The sequence below is a fragment of the Salvelinus namaycush genome, chromosome 28 (genome assembly GCF_016432855.1).
Source record: "Salvelinus namaycush isolate Seneca chromosome 28, SaNama_1.0, whole genome shotgun sequence".
NCBI classification, from domain to species: domain Eukaryota; kingdom Metazoa; phylum Chordata; class Actinopteri; order Salmoniformes; family Salmonidae; genus Salvelinus; species Salvelinus namaycush.
This window is the reverse complement of record NC_052334.1, coordinates 22587752-22606466: the sequence shown is the minus strand read 5'-3', so window position 1 is coordinate 22606466 and position 18715 is coordinate 22587752. Positions and strand designations below refer to the sequence as shown.

The following is an 18715-nucleotide window of genomic DNA, read 5'->3' as shown; positions in this document are numbered from 1 at the left end:
TGAATGTCTAAAAGTATTGGTTTTAAATATACTTAAGCATCAAAAGTAAAAGTAAAAGTATAAATTACTTCAAATTGCTTATAATAAGAAAATCAAAAAATATATATTTACAGGAGCACACTACAACTACAGGGCACACTACACCACGCAGACATCATTTACAAACTAAGCATTTGTGTTTAGTGAGTCCTCCAGATCAGAGGCAGTAGGGATGACCAGGGATGTTGTCTTGATAAGTGAGTGAATTGGACCACTTTCCTGTCCTGCTAAACATCGAAAATGTAACGACTACTTTTGAGTGTCAGGGGAAATGTATGGAGTAAAAAGTATTTTCTTTAGGAATGTAGTAAAGTAAAAGTAATCAAAAATATACATAGGAACGTACAGATACCTAAAATAACTACTTAACCCTCCTGTTTTGTTCCGGTCGAATTGGACCGATTTAGAAGTTTTCTCTCTGAAAAATGTAGTTCATTTAATCTGATTGTCATAAGGTTCCATGACTTTGTCCACACAGGGCATCTGAACACACAAAATGCATTTTGATGATTTTCATTACATTTTGGGTGTTTTATTTAACTTTTGTACGTCTATGATGTTCATGGTCAAAATAGACCAGTCTTTAGAAATGAATGGGTGAGACTACAATTAGTGTATAAAATTGAGTTCAGGCACATGCCCATTCATCAGCTGGACACACTTCCTCTCCCCGGCCCCCATATCATGTGTGTTTGAGCACACACACACCTCACTCCCCTTCTTGGCTTCCATGGCAACTCCCACGAGAACCTTTCCCCAAAATAGTAATTTCCCCACGGGAACCACACCTGTTGGCATTCTCACAAACAATCGCAACATTGTTTCAATAATATATAGAACTTTTCTCGCAGCTCTGGTATATAAAGCTTTTTTGAGGCCTTGCTCACAATTTATTCTGTGGCAGCACAATGACCAAACGATATACTGTATGTGAGGCTCTTGATCATATCTTTGATCATGACACTGGTGAGGAGAGAGAGGCCAGGAAACTGACAGTGAAGACGCATTAGAGGAGGAAGTGTCAGAAGTTGAAGACAACACAGAATACGATCCAGACCAAGAGACAACCGATGTGGAACAATTCAGTGATGAGGAAGAGGGCCCTGCTGAGATTGTTGTTACATTCTGGTCAAAGAATGGGAATTTGTCCTTGTCTTCATCCCCACCTGAGAGGAGAGGTCAGCTGTCAGCTGAAAATGTTATCAGGATGACCCCAGGGCCAACGAGATATGCCATATCCTGGGTTGATGACATAAAATCCTGCTTCAAACTGTTCCTGACAGAGTCAATCGAAATCATAGTGATGAACATGACCAACTTGGAGGGGAGACGCGTTTACAAAGACAACTGGAAGGAGGTAGACCGGACAGACGTCCAGGCATACGTGGGTCTCTTGATTTTGGCTGGTGTGTACAGATCCAGAAACAAATCTACCACCAGGTTATGGGATGCAGAGTCTGGTCGGGCAATTTTTCGTGCCACAATGTCACTCCAGACATTTCACGTATTGTCACGGGTGATTCGCTTCGACAACCGTGATACAAGACCAGGCTGCCGTCAACAAGACAAGCTGGCAGCGATCAGAGAGGTCTGGTACAAGTGGGTGGAGCGCATGCCATTCATCTATAACCCAAGTCCAGACATCACAGTGGATGAGCGTCTGGTCGCTGCCCATTCAAACCGTCTAAATATGGAATGAAGATATGGGCAGCATGTGATGCCAGGACAAGTTATGCCTGGAACATGCAGGTTTACACCGGCTAACCTGCTGACGGTGTCCTCGATAGGATCCAGGGGAAGCGGGTGGTCCTGGAAATGACTGCATTGCTCCAGGGGCACAACGTAATGTGACAATTTCTTCACCTCATATGCTCTTGGTCAGGAGCTGCTCCCCCAAAAAATGACCATGGTGGGGACGGTCAGAAGGCACAAGCCTGAGTTGCCTCCTGCCTTTCTCACTACCAAAGACAGGGATTGTTTTTCATCTAAATTTGCCTTCACTGATACGCACACTCTTGTGTCCTACTGCCCGAAGAAAAAGAAGAATGTGCTCGTGATGACAACTCTGCACAGGGATGCCGCTGTGAGTACCAGGGAGGACAAGAAGCCCAACGTTGTCCTGGATTATTACAGGAACGAAGAGGAGCTGACAACCCCACTGGGAATCATCGACATGGCTGATTAGCTGACTTCAGAAGATCACTCTTCCAGAACGAGTAAAAGTAAACACCACCCTGTTAGACTACAGGACAAGGCATTGAAGCCATGAAAAACTAAGAAGAAGGATGTTATGACCTCTTGTGGACAATCAGAGCCTTACACTTAAGAGCTCGGGAGATGGCCCAACGGAACCCTTTCCACGAAGGCCTGGGTCCAACAGGGATAAACGATGAAGGAAGACATTCAAACACCTAAATACATTCATGACTTCTTACTCCAAATGGACGGCGGTTCAGGTGCAAAGCATTATTATGATTACTATGAGAGTAGTTCCAAGTGTATAAGTGTTGTCTCTCTTTCTTTCTCCCTTTCTCATCTCTACTCCTCCCTATTTTGATAAACAAGCAGTCATGTTGTTGTTAGTCTGCTAGTGACCTGTTTCCATCATATTAAGTTTCTAATCAATATCCTATACCATGTGTGTGTGTATCCTGTGTTATCATTTAGTTAGTAAATAAATAATGAAATCAATTTGTGTGGTACGGAATGATCAGTAAAGCTGGGGTTTGTGCAGATGCAAGGAGTATGCGACATTCAGAATTATAAGACTGATTTGAGGTAATGATTAATAAATAACTGTTATTAATATATATCTTATATATCATCTAGAGTTTAATTTGGGAGATGGTAACTTGTTAAACAACTTCTTCCGTGGTGCCCCAAATCCTAATGAGTTAATTGTTACACGATTAACTTAATCGAGTACAATTAAACCTAGCTAGCTGATTCGATACATAACAGTCATCAGATGAATGTTAAGTCACATCATGACAGTCTTAAGGGCCAAGTCAAATTTCTTCAGCCTCCTAAGGTTGATGTTGAGGGAGAGGTTATTTTCCTGGCACCACTTGGCCAGGGCCCTCACCTCCTCCCTGTAGGCTCTCGTCATTGTTGCTAATCAGGCCCACCACTGTTGTGTCGTCTGCAAACTTGATGGTTGAGTTGGAAACGTGCGTGGCAATGCAGTCATGTGTGAACATGGAGTACAGAAGGCGGCTGAGCTCATACCCTTGTGAGGCCCGTGTTGAGGATCAGCGTAGCAGAGGTGTTGTTGCCTATCTTCACTACCTGGGATTGGCCTGTCATGAAATCCAGGACAGGGAGAGGTTCAGACCCAGGGTACGAGCTTAGTGATGAGCTTGGAGGCACTATGGTGTTGAAGATTGAGCTGTAGTCGATGTACAGCATTCTTACATATGTATTCCTATTGTCCAGATGGGATAGGGCAGTGTGCAGCGCGATGGTGATTGTGTCGTCCGTGGATCTGTTGGGGCAGTATGCAAATTGTAGTGGGTCTAGGGCAAGCCTGGGAATTTCCAGTCCTCGAGGGCCTGATTGGTGTCACACTTTTCCCCCATCCCTGGAGTCAGGTGTGTTAGCCGTGGCTTAGGATGCCGTCTGGGCCGGCAGCCTTGCAAGGGTTAAGGAGTATACATGTCTTACTAATTAGAAAACCAGGTGTTTTAATCGGCGTATTCTTACTTCAGTTTTGATCTTACACCAATTAAAATAAGCAGAGTAAGGTGTTTACATCAAATCTAATTAATTTTTTTTGCCCTTCGTACATCAGCTAATATCTCAAAGTGCTGTACAGAAACCCAGCCTAAAACCCCAAACAGCAAGCAATGCAGGTGTAGAAGCACGGTGGCTAGGAAAAACTCCCTAGAAAGGCCAAAACCTAGGAAGAAACCTAGAGAGGAACCAGGCTATGAGGGGTGGCCAGTCCTCTTCTGGCTGTGCCGGGTGGAGATTATAACAGAACATGGCCAAGATGTTCAAATGTTCATAAATGACCAGCATGGTCAAATAATAATAATCACAGTAGTTGTCGAGGGTGCAGCAAGTCAGCACCTCAGGAGTAAATGTCAGTTGGCTTTTCATAGCCGATCATTAAGAGTATCTCTACCGCTCCTGCTGTCTCTAGAGAGTTGAAAACAGCAGGTCTGGGACAGGTAGCACGTCCGGTGAACAGGTCAGGGTTCCATAGCCGCAGGCATAACAGTTGAAACTGGAGCAGCAGCACGGCCAGGTGGACTGGGGACAGCAAGGAGACATCATGCCAGGTAGTCCTGAGGCATGGTCCTAGGGCTCAGGTCCTCCGAGAGAGAGAAAGAAAGAGAGAATTAGAGAGAGAGCATACTTAAATTCACACAGGACACCGGATAAGACAGGAGAAATACTCCAGGTATAACAAAATGACCCTAGCCCCCCGACATGTAAACTACTTCAGCATAAATACTGGAGGCTGAGACAGGAGGGGTCAGGAGACACTGTGGCCCCATCCGTTGATACCCCCGGACAGGGCCAAACAGGAAGGATATAACCCCACCCACTTTGCCAAAGCACAGCCCCCACACCATTAGAGGGATATCTTCAATCACCAACTTACCATCCTGAGACAAGGCCGAGTATAGCCCTCAAAGATCTCCGCCACGGCACAACCCAAGGGGGGGGGGGGGGGGGGCGCCAACCCAGACAGGAAGATCACGTCAGTGACTCAACCCACTCAAGTGACGCACCCCTCCCAGGGACAGCCTGAAAGAGCACCAGTAAACCAGTGACTCAGCCCCTGTAATAAGGTTAGAGGCAGAGATTCCCAGTGGAGAGAGGGGAACCGGCCAGGCAGAGACAGCAAGGGCGGTTCGTTGCTCCAGAGCCTTTCCGTTCACCTTCACACTCCTGGGCCAGACTACACTCAATCATATGACCCACTGAAGAGATGAGTCTTCAGTAAAGGCTTAAAGGTTGAGACCGAGTCTGCGTCTCTCACATGGGTAGGCAGACCATTCCATAAAAATTGAGCTCTATAGGAGAAAGCCCTGCCTCCAGCTGTTTGCTTAGACATTCTAGAGACAATTAGGAGGCCTGCGTCTTGTGACCGTAGCGTATGTGTAGGTATGTATGGCAGGACCAAATCGGAAAGATAGGTAGGAGCAAGCCCATGTAATGCTTTGTAGGTTAGCAGTAAAACCTTGAAATCAGCCCTTTTCTTAACAGGAAGCCAGTGTAGGGAGGCTAGCACTGGAGTAATATGATCAAATTTTTTGGTTCTAGTCAGGATTCTAGCAGCCGTATTTAGCACTAACTGAAGTTTATTTAGTGCTTATCCGGGTAGCCGGAAAGTAGAGCATTGCAGTAGTCTAACCTAGAAGTAACAAAAGCATGGATTCAATTTTCTGCATCATTTTTGGACAGAAAGTTTCTGATTTTTGCAATGTTACGTAGATGGAAAAAAGCTGTCCTTGAAACAGTCTTGATTTGTTCGTCAAAAGAGAGATCAGGGTCCAGAGTAACGCCGAGGTCCTTCACAGTTTTATTTGAGACGACTTTACAACCATCAAGATTAATTGTCAGATTCAACAGAAGATCTCTTTGTTTCTTGGGACCTAGAACAAGCATCTCTGTTTTGTCCGAGTTTAAAAGTAGGACGTTTGCAGCCATCCACTTCCTTATGTCTGAAACACAGGCTTCTAGCGAGGGCAATTTTGGGGCTTCACCATGTTTCATTGAAATGTACAGCTGTGTGTCATCCACATAGCAGTGAAAGTTAACATTATGTTTTCGAATGACATCCCCAAAGAGGTAAAATATATAGTGAAAACAATAGTGGTCCTAAAACGGAACTTTGAGGAACACCGAAATGTACAGTTGATTTGTCAGAGGACAAACCATTCACAGAGACAAACTGATATCTTTCCGACAGATAAGATCTAAACCAGGCCAGAACTTGTCCGTGTAGACCAATTTGGATTTCCAATCTCTCCAAAAGAATGTGGTGATCGATGGTATAAAAGGCAGCACTAAGGTCTAGGAGCACGAGGACAGATGCAGAGCCTCGGTCTGACGCCATTAAAAGGTCATTTACCACCTTCACTTGTTCAGTTTTTTTTACAGCTTTTTCAAAAATAATTGAGAGGAATGGACGATTCGATATAGGCCAATAGTTTTTTATATTTTCTGGGTCAAGGTTTGGCTTTTTCAAGAGAGGATTTATTACTGCCACTTTTAGTGAGTTTGGTACACATCCGGTGGATAGAGAGACGTTTATTAGGTTCAACATAGGAGGGCCAAGCACAGGAAGCAGTTATTTCAGTAGTTTAGTTGGAATAGGGTCCAGTATGCAGCTTGAAGGTTTAGAGGCCATGATTATTTTCATCATTGTGTCAAGAGATATAGTACTAAAACACTTAAGTGTCTCTCTTGATCCTAGGTCCTGGCAGAGTTGTGCAGACTCAGGACAACTGAGCTTTGGAGGAATACGCAGATTTAAAGAGGAGTCCGTAATTTGCTTTCTAATGATCATGATCTTTTCCTCAAAGAAGTTCATGAATGTATTACTGCTGAAGTGAAAGCTATCCTCACTTGGGGAATGCTGCTTTTTAGTTAGCTTTGCGGCAGTATCAAAAATACATTTCGGATTGTTCTTATTTTCCTCAATTAAGTTGGAAAAATAGGATGATCGAGCAGCGGTGAGTGCTCTTCGATACTGCACGGTACTGTCTTTCCAAGCTAGTCGGAAGACTTCCAGTTTGGTGTGGCGCCATTTCCGTTCCAGTTTTCTGGAAGCTTGCTTCAGAGCTCGGGTATTTTCTGTATACCAGGGAGCTAGTTTCTTATGACAAATGTTTTTCGTTTTTAGGGGTGCAACTGCATCTAGGGTATTGCGCAAGGTTGAATTGAGTTCCTCAGTTAGGTGGTTAACTGATTTTTGTCCTCTGACGTTCTTGTGTAGGCAGAGGGAGTCTGGAAGGGTATCAAGGAATCTTTGTGTTGTCTGAGAATTTATAGCACGACTTTTGATGCACCTTGGTTGGGGTCTGAGCAGATTATTTGTTGCAATTGCAAACGTAATAAAATGGTGGTCCGATAGTCCAGGATTATGAGGAAAAACATTAAGATCCACAACATTTATTCCATGGGACAAAACTAGGTCCAGAGTATGACTGTGACAGTGAGTAGGTCCAGAGACATGTTGGACAAAACCCACTGAGTCGATGATTGCTCCGAAAGCCTTTTGGAGTGGGTCTGTGGACTTTTTAAAGTCACCAAATTTTTTTATATTATCTGCCATGACTACATGGTCCGATAGGAATTCAGGGAGCTCAGTGAGGAACGCTGTATATGGCCCGGGAGGCCTGTAAACAGTAGCTATAAAAAGTGATTGAGTAGCTGCATAGATTTCATGACTAGAAGCTCAAAAGACGAAAACGTCATTTTTTTTTGTAAATTGAAATTTGCTATCGTAAATGTTAGCAACACCTCCGCCTTTGCGGGATGCACGGGGGATATGGTCACTAGTGTAACCAGGAGGTGAGGCCTCATTTAACACAGTAAATTCATCAGGCTTAAGCCATGTTTCAGTCAGGCCAAACACATCAAGATTATGATCAGTGATTAGTTCATTGACTATAACTGCCTTTGAAGTGAGGGATCTAACATTAAGTAGCCCTATTTTGAGATGTGATGTATCACGATCTCTTTCAATAATGGCAGGAATGGAGGAGGTCTTTATCCTAGTGAGATTGCTAAGGCGAACACCGCCATGTTTAGTTTTGCCCAAACTAGGTCGAGGCACAGACACGGTCTCAATGGGGATAGCTGAGCTGACTACACTGACTGTGCTAGTGGCAGACTCCACTAAGCTGGCAGCCTGGCTAAAAGCCTGCTGCCTGGCCTGCACCCTATTTCATTGTGGAGCTAGAGGAGTTAGAGCCCTGTCTATGTTGGTAGATAAGATGAGAGCACCCCTCCAGCTAGGATGGAGTCCGTCACTCCTCAGCAGGCCAGGCTTGGTCCTGTTTGTGGGTGAGTCCCAGAAAGAGGGCCAATTATCTACAAATTCTATGCCTGTTGCATAATCTGCCTACTGCCATAATCAGTTTAATATCGAATTATTAGTGTGCATGTAAACGTACTGTGTATACATCAATGCTATTCTCAGAGGTAACCCGGAATATATCAAAACAATCTTGAAGCATAGATTGAACAGTCCTTACCACGGATACTTCCTGTTTAAGTTTCTGCCAATAGGAGGGGAGGAGAAAAATGGAGGTGCGATATGATATTCCCGAAGGGAGGGTGGGGGAGGTTCTTGTAGCCATCCTGGAAGGGGGAGTAGCAATGGTCAAGAGTGCTCAATTAGCGAGTAGCACAGGAGATGTGTGGATAAAACTTTGGTAGCATTTTCCTCTGATTTCCTTCATTAATGTCCCCAGCTACAATAAATTCAGCCTCAAGATATGCAGTTTTCAGTTTTCACAATGTCCAGTGTAGTTTTTTTGAGACCTGTCGAGTCATATTTTCAGTATCGGTTCTTTCCAAAACCACACCTTGGTAACACTGATAGTTATCTAGAACATTGTGACCTGATTGACAGCTCCTTTGGAATGTTGCATGAAATTGTTTCACAGTTCAGTGTCAAGGTTGTGGTGCATCACGCAAATCCAACCCAATCGTAGCCGCTAGTAAGCTCTGCCTGACAGTTAGGATCTCTGGAGGGGATGGATTGTTGACATGTCTTCCAAAACCGGCATGCCTAACATTTATTTTTCTTGAAGCTTATTCATGATATCAGAAAAGCGGGTGCTGAAAGGATTTTGATTGTCTGGCTAAAGTATTTAAAGCACTGAAAATATTTAAGACACTGTCCAAACAATACATACATTTTCCATCATTCTCATTCTCGGCTAATCAAGCAATACAAAACAAACAAAGAAAAAATAAAAGGGGAAGAAAAACGTTGCTCTTTTGGCGTGTGGTCGACCTGATTCTGACAAAAAGCTTGTCCTTATTCTACATTCACAGAGTTTACTGCTGAAAATGCCTAATTCACCATTGTGTCATTGATCATTGCATTCACAAAATGTTATCATGCTGTCTGATGTACAGTTCAGCCGTGATATCATCAAAACATTAATGTTTTTAATGGAACTTAATAACAGTTGCATTACAATATGACCAGAATGAACTCCAAGCCTTTCCCCGCAGTGTTTAAAAGGATTGCTGGAAAAATAAAATATCTTCTTTGTCAGCACTTAAGGTCTATATCATTCTGCCTCAGGATATCCTTTTCCTGAAAGGAAGTATTGTTCGTAATGTTTTTTAACTCTTATGCTACTCATCACATTAACACCTCAAAGCAGAAAGCATTTACTGATTTAGTGGGATAGTTCAAGGGATAGTTCACATTTTTCTCTGTAGAATAAACCTTTCAAACTTCATTTTTTATGGACATCACATTATGGAATCATATTTACATAATGTATCACCAACAGCGCATGCAGAAAGACAAAATAAAAAAACTCAAATATTCTACCACAAAGGCAGAAATATTTCCAGGTTTTTGTACATATCAGGTTGCAGTATTTACCCTTCCGAATCCTGTGGTTTCACACTGAGACAGAGCTCCTCTCTACCATGTCAGGTGATTTTCCATGGTGGAAGCCGATGAGAGGCGTGTGATCTGTACATTATGTGGCCTATGCCCTGAGGACACTGTATCATCTGACACTGGAAGGCCATCACACACATTCTGTGTGTTTGTGTGTGTGTGCACACATTTTACCCTTCCTTCCTGTCCCATCCATGTCCCATCCATGTCTGTCCTCCTCTTTCATCTGCCATTCCCTCCATTCCCTCTGTCATGTAAAATCAATAGCAGGTCCATTTGCCTTACAGTATCATGGCTTCACCCCAAACCCCGGATGGTAATGATGCTCTGATAACCCATGAGTGAGACACATAGGGAAGATGATGTTTAGACTGATCAATATCACTGGTGTGCATTATGGGTTGGATCCTAACAGGATCTTTACTTCACTCAATCCACTTGCTCTGTATGATGTGATGCTGTGTTCAAGGTGGGGTACTCTCAAGTTCTTCCTGAGCCGCCATATGTTTGTGGCATCTTTGTAGTCTGTCGTCATTACAGAACAGGTTAGCCTTTGACACAACTGTTCGTCTAGCGCTGTCCAGCCAAAATTGATTAATGGATTTCAAACTGATATGATATGAGCTGATTTGAGATCAGTCTGGGGGTCTGTCCCAGAGAGATACTGTATCACATGAGACTCCATGACATCACTCCATTATTGTCCTGGCTGGGCTAGAAGGAGTGTCCTAACCTTGGGGAGGTTATAGCGGGGGTATTTGGCCTTATGAGTTAACTTCTCTGCGCTACGGATACCGAATACGGGTTCACTTTCCTAAACAACCGCTGAATTGCAGGGCGCCAAATTCAAAAATATTACTAAAAATATTACTTTTATCACAAAAAAACGCCATTTGGGTTGCGCGTTATGATGAGAAAACTACAGCCTCGTTCTGGTCCTTTTCTTAATCTGTGTTTCCTGGCCCGTCTAACCTCCATTTAACCTGTTTGGGCTGCAGGGGCAGTATTGAGTAGCCAGATAAAAGGTGCCCATTTCAAACGGCCTCGTACTCAATTCTTGCTCGTACAATATGCATATTATTATTACTATTGGATAGAAAACACTCTGTAGTTTCTAAAACCGTTTGAATTATATCTGTGAGTAAAACAGAACTCATTTGGCACAAACTTCCTGACCAGGAAGTGGAAAATCTGAAATCGATGCTCTCTTCTAGGTCCTGCCTATAAATGGGAATGATACGTATTAGTATACATGCACGTCATACACCTTCCCCTGGATGTCAAGAGGCTGTGAGAGAAGAAATGGAGTGTTTATCTTGGTCTGAAGTGGAATGAATCCTCTTGGAATGACGTGTCACCCATTTCCTGTTTTCAGGAATGCGCGAGAAGGAACCTGGGATTGCCTTTTGAAAAGCTGTCGTTATAGGCGACTACTATCTCCGGCTTTGATCTTATTTGATACATGTGACCATATCATCGTAAAGTATGTTTTTTCAATATAGTTTAATCAGATTATTGAAATTTTTTCGGGAGTTTTGCCGTGTTCCGTTCTCTTCCGTTTGTTGACATGGAGAGCTTCGTGCCACTTGGCAAGTGTGCTTGCTAAATCGAGAGGGAAAAAGGACGTTCTAAATCCAAACAACGATTGTTCCCGACAAAGGACCCCTTGTCCAACATTCTGATGAAAGATCAGCAAAAGTAGGAAACATTTTATGATGCTATTTCATAAATCTGTCGTACATGTGAACTAGTCGTTTGCGCCCAGCTTTTGGGTACTCTCTAGGTATACCGAAGCTGTATGTCGTAATGAAGTTATTTTTAGAATTCTAACACGGCGATTGCATTAAGAACTAGTGGATCTATCATTTCCTATACAACATGTATTTTTTAGTTATGTTTATGAATAGCTATTTGGTCAGAATATGTGTGTCAGAAAAAGTGTCAGAAAAAAATCCGGACGTTGTGGGAAAAAGTAGCTACGTTAGCACAATGTATAACCACTGATTTCAGCTCTAAATATGCACATTTTCGAACAAAACATAAGTGTATGTATAACCTGATGTTATAGGACTGTCATCTGATGAAGAATATCAAGGTTAGTCAAAAATTATATATCTTTTACTGGTTTGTTACGATCGCTAACTTTTGCTGCTGGGAAATGGCTTGTGTTTCTGGCTATTGTGGTAAGCTAATATAACGCTATATTGTGTTTTCGCTGTAAAACACTTAATAAATCGGAAATATTGGCTGGAATCACAAGATGCCTGTCTTTCATTTGCTGTACACTATGTATTTTTCAGAAATGTTTTATGATGAGTATTTAGGTATTTGGCGTTGGTGTCTGTAATTATTCTGGCTGCTTTCGGTGCAATTTCTGATTGTAGCTGCAATGTAAACTATGATTTATACCTGAAATATGCAAATTTTTCGAACAAAACATAGATTTATTGAATAACATGTTATAAGACTGTCATCTGATGAAGTTGTTTGTTGGTTAGTTTGGTTGGTTCTTGGTTAGTTAGGTTGGTTTTGTGCATGCTACCTGTGCTGTGAAAAATGTCTGTCCTTTTTTGTATTTGGTGGTGAGCTAACATAAATATACGTGCTGTTTTCGCTGTAAAACATTTAAAAAATCGGACATGTTGGCTGGATTCACAAGATGTGTACCTTTCATTTGCTGTATTGGACTTGTTAATGTGTGAAAGTTAAATATTTCTAAAAAATATATTTAGAATTTCGCGCCCTGCACTTGAAGTGGCTGTTGTCATATTGTGGGCGGCCTCGGGCTTGCAGCCAGAAGAAGTTAAAGGGGTATCAACCAGATTCCTTTTCCAATGGCTTCCTCAGGCTGTGACCAGGCTTTAGACATAGTTTCAGGCTTTTATTTTGAAAAATTAACAAGTTTTTTCAAAAGTAGTCAGGTGTCCTCTGAATATTTCCTGCGCGCGAGAGAGGGGCACCCCATTTTCCTTTTGTCTCTTAATGAATAGGTTATGCTCCGGTTGAAATATTATCGATTATGTTTGTTAAGACAACCTGAGGTTTGATTATAAAAAACATTTGAAATGTTTCTACGACCATTTCGGATACTTTTTGGGATTTGTCGAACAGGAACACGGCTTTTGTTTTCTCAAAATAATGCGCAACCCAAATGACGTTTTTTTGTGACACAACAAAAAGAAGATTTGTTGTGTAACTGGGAGTCTCGTGAGTGGAAACACCCGAAGATTATCAAAGGTAAGCGATTCATTTTTATTGCTTTTCTTACTTTCGTGACCAAGCTAACCAAGCTAATATAAGGCTAAGCTGTTGTAGCATTGAAAGCTACACTCACAAAAGCTTTGATTTCTTTCGCTGTAAAATATATTTTCAAAATCTGACACGATAGGTGGATTAACAACAAGCTAAGCTGTGTTTTGGTATATTTCACTTGTGATTGCATGATTATAAATATTTTTAGTAATATTTTTGAATTTGGCGCCCTGCAATTCAGCGGTTGTTTAGGAAAGTGAACCCGTATTCGGTATCCATAGCGCAGAAAAGTTAAAACCTGTTACGGAACATCTCAACAACATCCGGTGAAATTGCAGAGCGCGAAATTCAAATTAAATTATTAGAAATATTAAACTTTTATAAAAGTGCAATAAACCAAAATAAAGCTTAACTTCTTGTTAATCCAGCCGCCATGTCAGATTTCAAAAAGGCTTTACAGCGAAAGCAAACAATGCGATTATCTGAGGACAGCGCCCCATCATACAAATGCATGACAAACATATTTCAACCAGGGAGGTGCGACACGAAAGTCAGAAATAACGATATAATTCATGCCTTACCTTATAAGATCTTATTCTGTTGGCACTCCAAAATGTCCCAGAAACATCACAAATGGTCATTTTCTTCAATAAATTCCTTCTTTATATCCCCAAAATGTCCATTTATTTGGCGCGTTTGATTCAGAAATACACTGGTTCCAACTCGCCCAACATGACTACAAATTATCTAATGAGTTACCTGTAAACTTGGTACAAACATTTCAAAAAACTTTCCTAATCCAACCTTAGCTATCGTGAAACGTAAATAATCGATACAATTTAAGACGGAATATACTGTGTTCAATAGCGGATAAAATCAACGTGGGCCGAGCACCAGGTCGTGCGCAACAAACAATAGAGTCCACTTGGCTTGACACTCACAATGTACATTTCTCAAAATAAAAAACATTAAAACCTCTTACAGCTACCCCCCCCCCCCCTTCTTTCAATTTCCGCCTGAAGACATACCCAAATCTAACTTCCTCTAGCTCAGGCCCAGAAGCAAGGATATGCATATTCTTGGTACCATTTGAAAGAAAACACTCTGAAGTTTGTGTAAATGTGAATTGAATGTAGGAGAATATAACAAAATAGATCTGGTTTAGATAATACAATGAAAAAACCATATGTTTTTTCTTTTTAATTGTTGTATCATCATCTTTAAAATTAACAAGATAAAACAAACATTCAGATATGAATATGGGGACAATTTCAGTGAAAAACATAAGAGGGCAACAGTACTTGTGCAAAGTTTCAGAATGATAACTTCCAAAATGAGTGTGCTACATGACATTTATCATGAAGTCACCCAGGTGTCCCACACAAGTACCAAACTGGTATTCTAACACACCCCCCCAAAAAATGGAGAAAATAAAATGGAGAAAAAAAAAATTGGGAAATAAATATTGAAAAAGAAATATGAAGAAAAAGAAATATACATTTACAAAATAACATGGGTAACTATTTACACACTTTCAATATTTGGAAGACCCTCAGTCCTCTATCAAATCAAATCAATTTATATAGCCCTTCGTACATCAGCTAATATCTCAAAGTGCTGTACAGAAACCCAGCCTAAAACCCCAAACAGCAAGCAATGCAGGTGTAGAAGCACGGTGGCTAGGAAAAACTCCCTAGAAAGGCCAAAACCTAGGAAGAAACCTAGAGAGGAACCAGGCTATGAGGGGTGGCCAGTCCTCTTCTGACTGTGCCGGGTGGAGATTATAACAGAACAGATTTTCAAACGTTCATAGATGACCAGCAGGGTCAGACACTAATAATCACAGTGGTTGTAGAGGGTGCAACAGGACAGCACCTCAATAGTAAATATGAACAGTTTACCTCTAGATGGCCCGGGAGGTGTGGAGCCAGAGACAGCAGGGGTCCAGCTGGATGAACCAGCTTCAGAGGGGGATGGACAGGTTGGCACTGGGGGCTCCCATTCGGGGTCAGTGTCACTGTAAAAGAAAATGTTCAGTTAGAATAGTTTCACATATGAGCCCTGTATCAACAGGTATAATTAACAGATATATAGAGTACAGGGAACATAAAGTGCTGTTCCATTTCACTTTGGCCATTGTTATGGGCCTGCCTCAAATAGGCTATTTCATGTGGGGGTGGGGTGGAGCGGCAGACACACGCATCTCGACCATGCTCCCTCTAATCCATAATATGTAGACTGAGTGGAGGAAGCATGCCGCTGGAGGAAGTATAGCCAATGTGTACTTTACACATTTCATTACATTTTTATATATTGCAAATAAAATGTAAAAACAATCACAAATAATATTTTATATTGTTAATTTCAAACAACGGCATTGGCATGAGAAGAACTTACCAGTCCAAAACAATGTCCTCTCCGTTCAAAAAATATGCTTCCATTTGAGTCGTGGTCGCTAACTGAGTCGTCTTCCAAAAGCATATGTTTCACTTTCATGATCAATTTCCTCTATAATTTTGTCTACATTCGTATATCTAGTCTTAGATTTAGCTTTCCCTGACTTATTCACCATGATGTTCGATATATAAACAGCTGAAGATGCGCGTTACCGAAATAGTGCTGTGCGTAACAAGCTTGGCTCCTTCCAGTATGAATCTTCAATGGCGAATGACCGTCTTTACGCCGGAGTTTACTACATGGGTTGGTCTTCCAACACAGAAACATTACATATTGCCGTTTACCTCTGCTCATTGGCTATCTACCCATCTAGATTTCAAGACGATCAGTGGTCATTGGGTTAAAATACAGTGGTCATATAATTGGTGCACAATGCGGTCGTTACTTGTTGTCTTCCAATCGGTTTCTTTGGGTCAATACGTCCCGCGAAATGACCTATCATGTTTGGTTGTGTTACAAACAAACAGTTGATTGCAATGAAACCAAACATGACTGGATAAAGTCAGGTTTAGTCTGTGTATTTACGTCGAATGTTTCGTCGAAAATTGAATGACACGAAATTCAACGAGATAAGCGTTCACAAAATGTTTCGTGTTAGGCTATAAAAATGGATTTAACTGAACAAAAGACCATTCATTGTGTAACAATGAGCCTTGGGATTGCAAACAGAGCAAGATCTTCAAAGGTAAACAATTTATTTCATTGCAATCTGTGATTTTGTTACGCCTGTGCTGGTTGAAATAGTATTTTGGTATGGGGCTCTGTGCTCAGATAATCGCACCGTATTCTTTCGCAGTAAATCCTTTTTTAAATCTGACATTAGCAAGATTCTAGGCTTTTGAAGCATGTGAGACACTTGTATTTTCAGGAATGTTTAATATGACTATTTATGTGGCGATCACCGTATGTTGTCGAATTTAAACCCGCTACCGGTATCCGTAGCGCAGAGAAGTTAACCAATTTCTAAAGACTGTTGACATCTAGTGGAAGCCATATGTTACGGATACAAGTATTCTGTGTGTATCCTGTGTGTATTTCTTTTCTCTCCTTCTCCCCTACTCACAGGTGACAATCATCATTCCCCAATCAGTCATCAATCAGTCGCTAATCAGAAGACACCTGCTCCTTTTCTGCTACCCAATCACATTCCCTTTCCCTTGGTTTAACTTCTTCTGGCTGCAAGCCTGAGGCCGGCCACAATATGACAACAGCCACTTCAAGTGCAGGGCGCGAAATTCAAAATATATTTTTTAGAAATATTTAACTTTCACACATTAACAAGTCCAATACAGCAAATGAAAGGTACACATCTTGTGAATCCAGCCAACATGTCCGATTTTTTAAATGTTTTACAGCGAAAACAGCACGTATATTTATGTTAGCTCACCACCAAATACAAAAAAGGACAGACATTTTTCACAGCACAGGTAGCATGCACAAAGCCAACCTAACTAACCAAGAACCAACCAAACTAACCAACAAACAACTTCATCAGATGACAGTCTTATAACATGTTATTCAATAAATCTATGTTTTGTTCGAAAAATTTGCATATTTCAGGTATAAATCATAGTTTACATTGCAGCTACAATTGCACCGAAAGCAGCCAGAATAATTACAGACACCAACGTCAAATACCTAAATACTCATCATAAAACATTTCTGAAAAATACATAGTGTACAGCAAATGAAAGACAGGCATCTTGTGATTCCAGCCAATATTTCCGATTTCTCAAGTGTTTTACAGCGAAAACACAATATAGCGTTATATTAGCTTACCACAATAGCCAGAAACACAAGCCATTTCCCAGTAGCAAAAGTTAGCGATCGTAACAAACCAGCAAAAGATATATAATTTTTGACTAACCTTGATAAGCTTCATCAGATGACAGTCCTATAACATCAGGTTATACATACACTTATGTTTTGTTCGAAAATGTGCATATTTAGAGCTGAAATCAGTGGTTATACATTGTGCTAAGGTAGCATCTTTTTCCCACAACGTCCGGATATTTTTCTGACACTTTTTCTGACACACATATTCTGACCAAATAGCTATTCATAAACATAACTAAAAAATACATGTTGTATAGGAAATGATAGATCCACTAGTTCTTAATGCAATCGCTGTGTTAGAATTCTAAAAATAACTTCATTACGACATACAGCTTAGGTATAGCGAGAGAGTACCCAAAAGCTGGGCGCAAACGACTAGTTCACATGTTCGACAGATATATGAAATAGCATCATAAAATGGGTCCTACTTTTGCTGATCTTTCATCAGAATGTTGTACAAGGGGTCCTTTGTCGGGAACAATCGTTGTTTGGATTTAGAACAGCCTTTTTCCCTCTCGATTTAGCAAGCACACTTGCCAAGTGGCGCGAATCTCTCCATGTCAACAAACGGAAGAGAACGGAACACGGCAAAACTCCCGAAAAAATTTCAATAATCTGATTAAACTATATTGAAAAAACATACTTTACGATGATATTGTCACATGTATCAAATAAAATCAAAGCCGGAGATATTAGTCGTCCATAACGGCAGCTTATCAGAAGGCAAATCCAGGTCCCTGCTCGCGCTCTCCAGAAAACAGGAAACTGGTGACACGTCATGCCAAGAGCTATGATTCGAGTCCAGATCAAGTTACACACTCCATTTCTTCTCTCACTCCTTGTCGACATCTAGTGGAAGACGTATGAAGTGCATCTAAACTTTTAAATATCAAGGACTTTAATAGGCAGCCCCTAGAAGAGAGCATCGATTTCAGATTTTCCACTTCCTGTCAGGAAGTTTGCTGCAAAAGGAGTTCTGTTTTACTCACAGATATAATTCAAACGGTTTTAGAAACTAGAGAGTGTTTTCTATCCAATAGTAATAATAATATGCATATTGTACGAGCAAGAATTGAGTACGAGGCCGTTTGAAATGGGCACCTTTTATCCGGCTACTCAATACTGCCCCTGCAGCCCAAACAGGTTAAAAACCCTGCCAGTTGTGTTCTCTGGAGCTCGATCTCTTTGTGTAGCAATCTCTCTGTAAATGCCATATGTCTGTAGATCTCTTGTGTGGTTTAGCATCTACATGTCACTTTGTCCCCACCTGTGAGTATTGTGTTTGTTATGGTGTTTGAGTGTTTGTTTGATAGTGGGAAAAGGGGGTAACCAGACAGGTCGCCCATGGGCATACACTACCCATAGGTAAACTTTGTTAAATACACTAGTTAGAACTGGGCGGACCACCCACTGTATTTTTGGTTAGTTAGTTAGCTGTTGTTGAAATAGGCTAGTCTAGCTTAGGGGTGTTTTTGGATGCTTATTCTTTCTTTCCTTGGGTCCAGCTCAGCCCCTTTTCCT

At 41.3% G+C, this 18715-nt stretch overlaps 1 pseudogene; it reads left to right on the top strand.

Moving 5' to 3' along the window:
• Positions 1–628: 628 nt before the first annotated feature.
• LOC120023268 overlaps positions 629–18715 on the top strand; it is a 119484-nt pseudogene continuing 101397 nt past the window's right edge.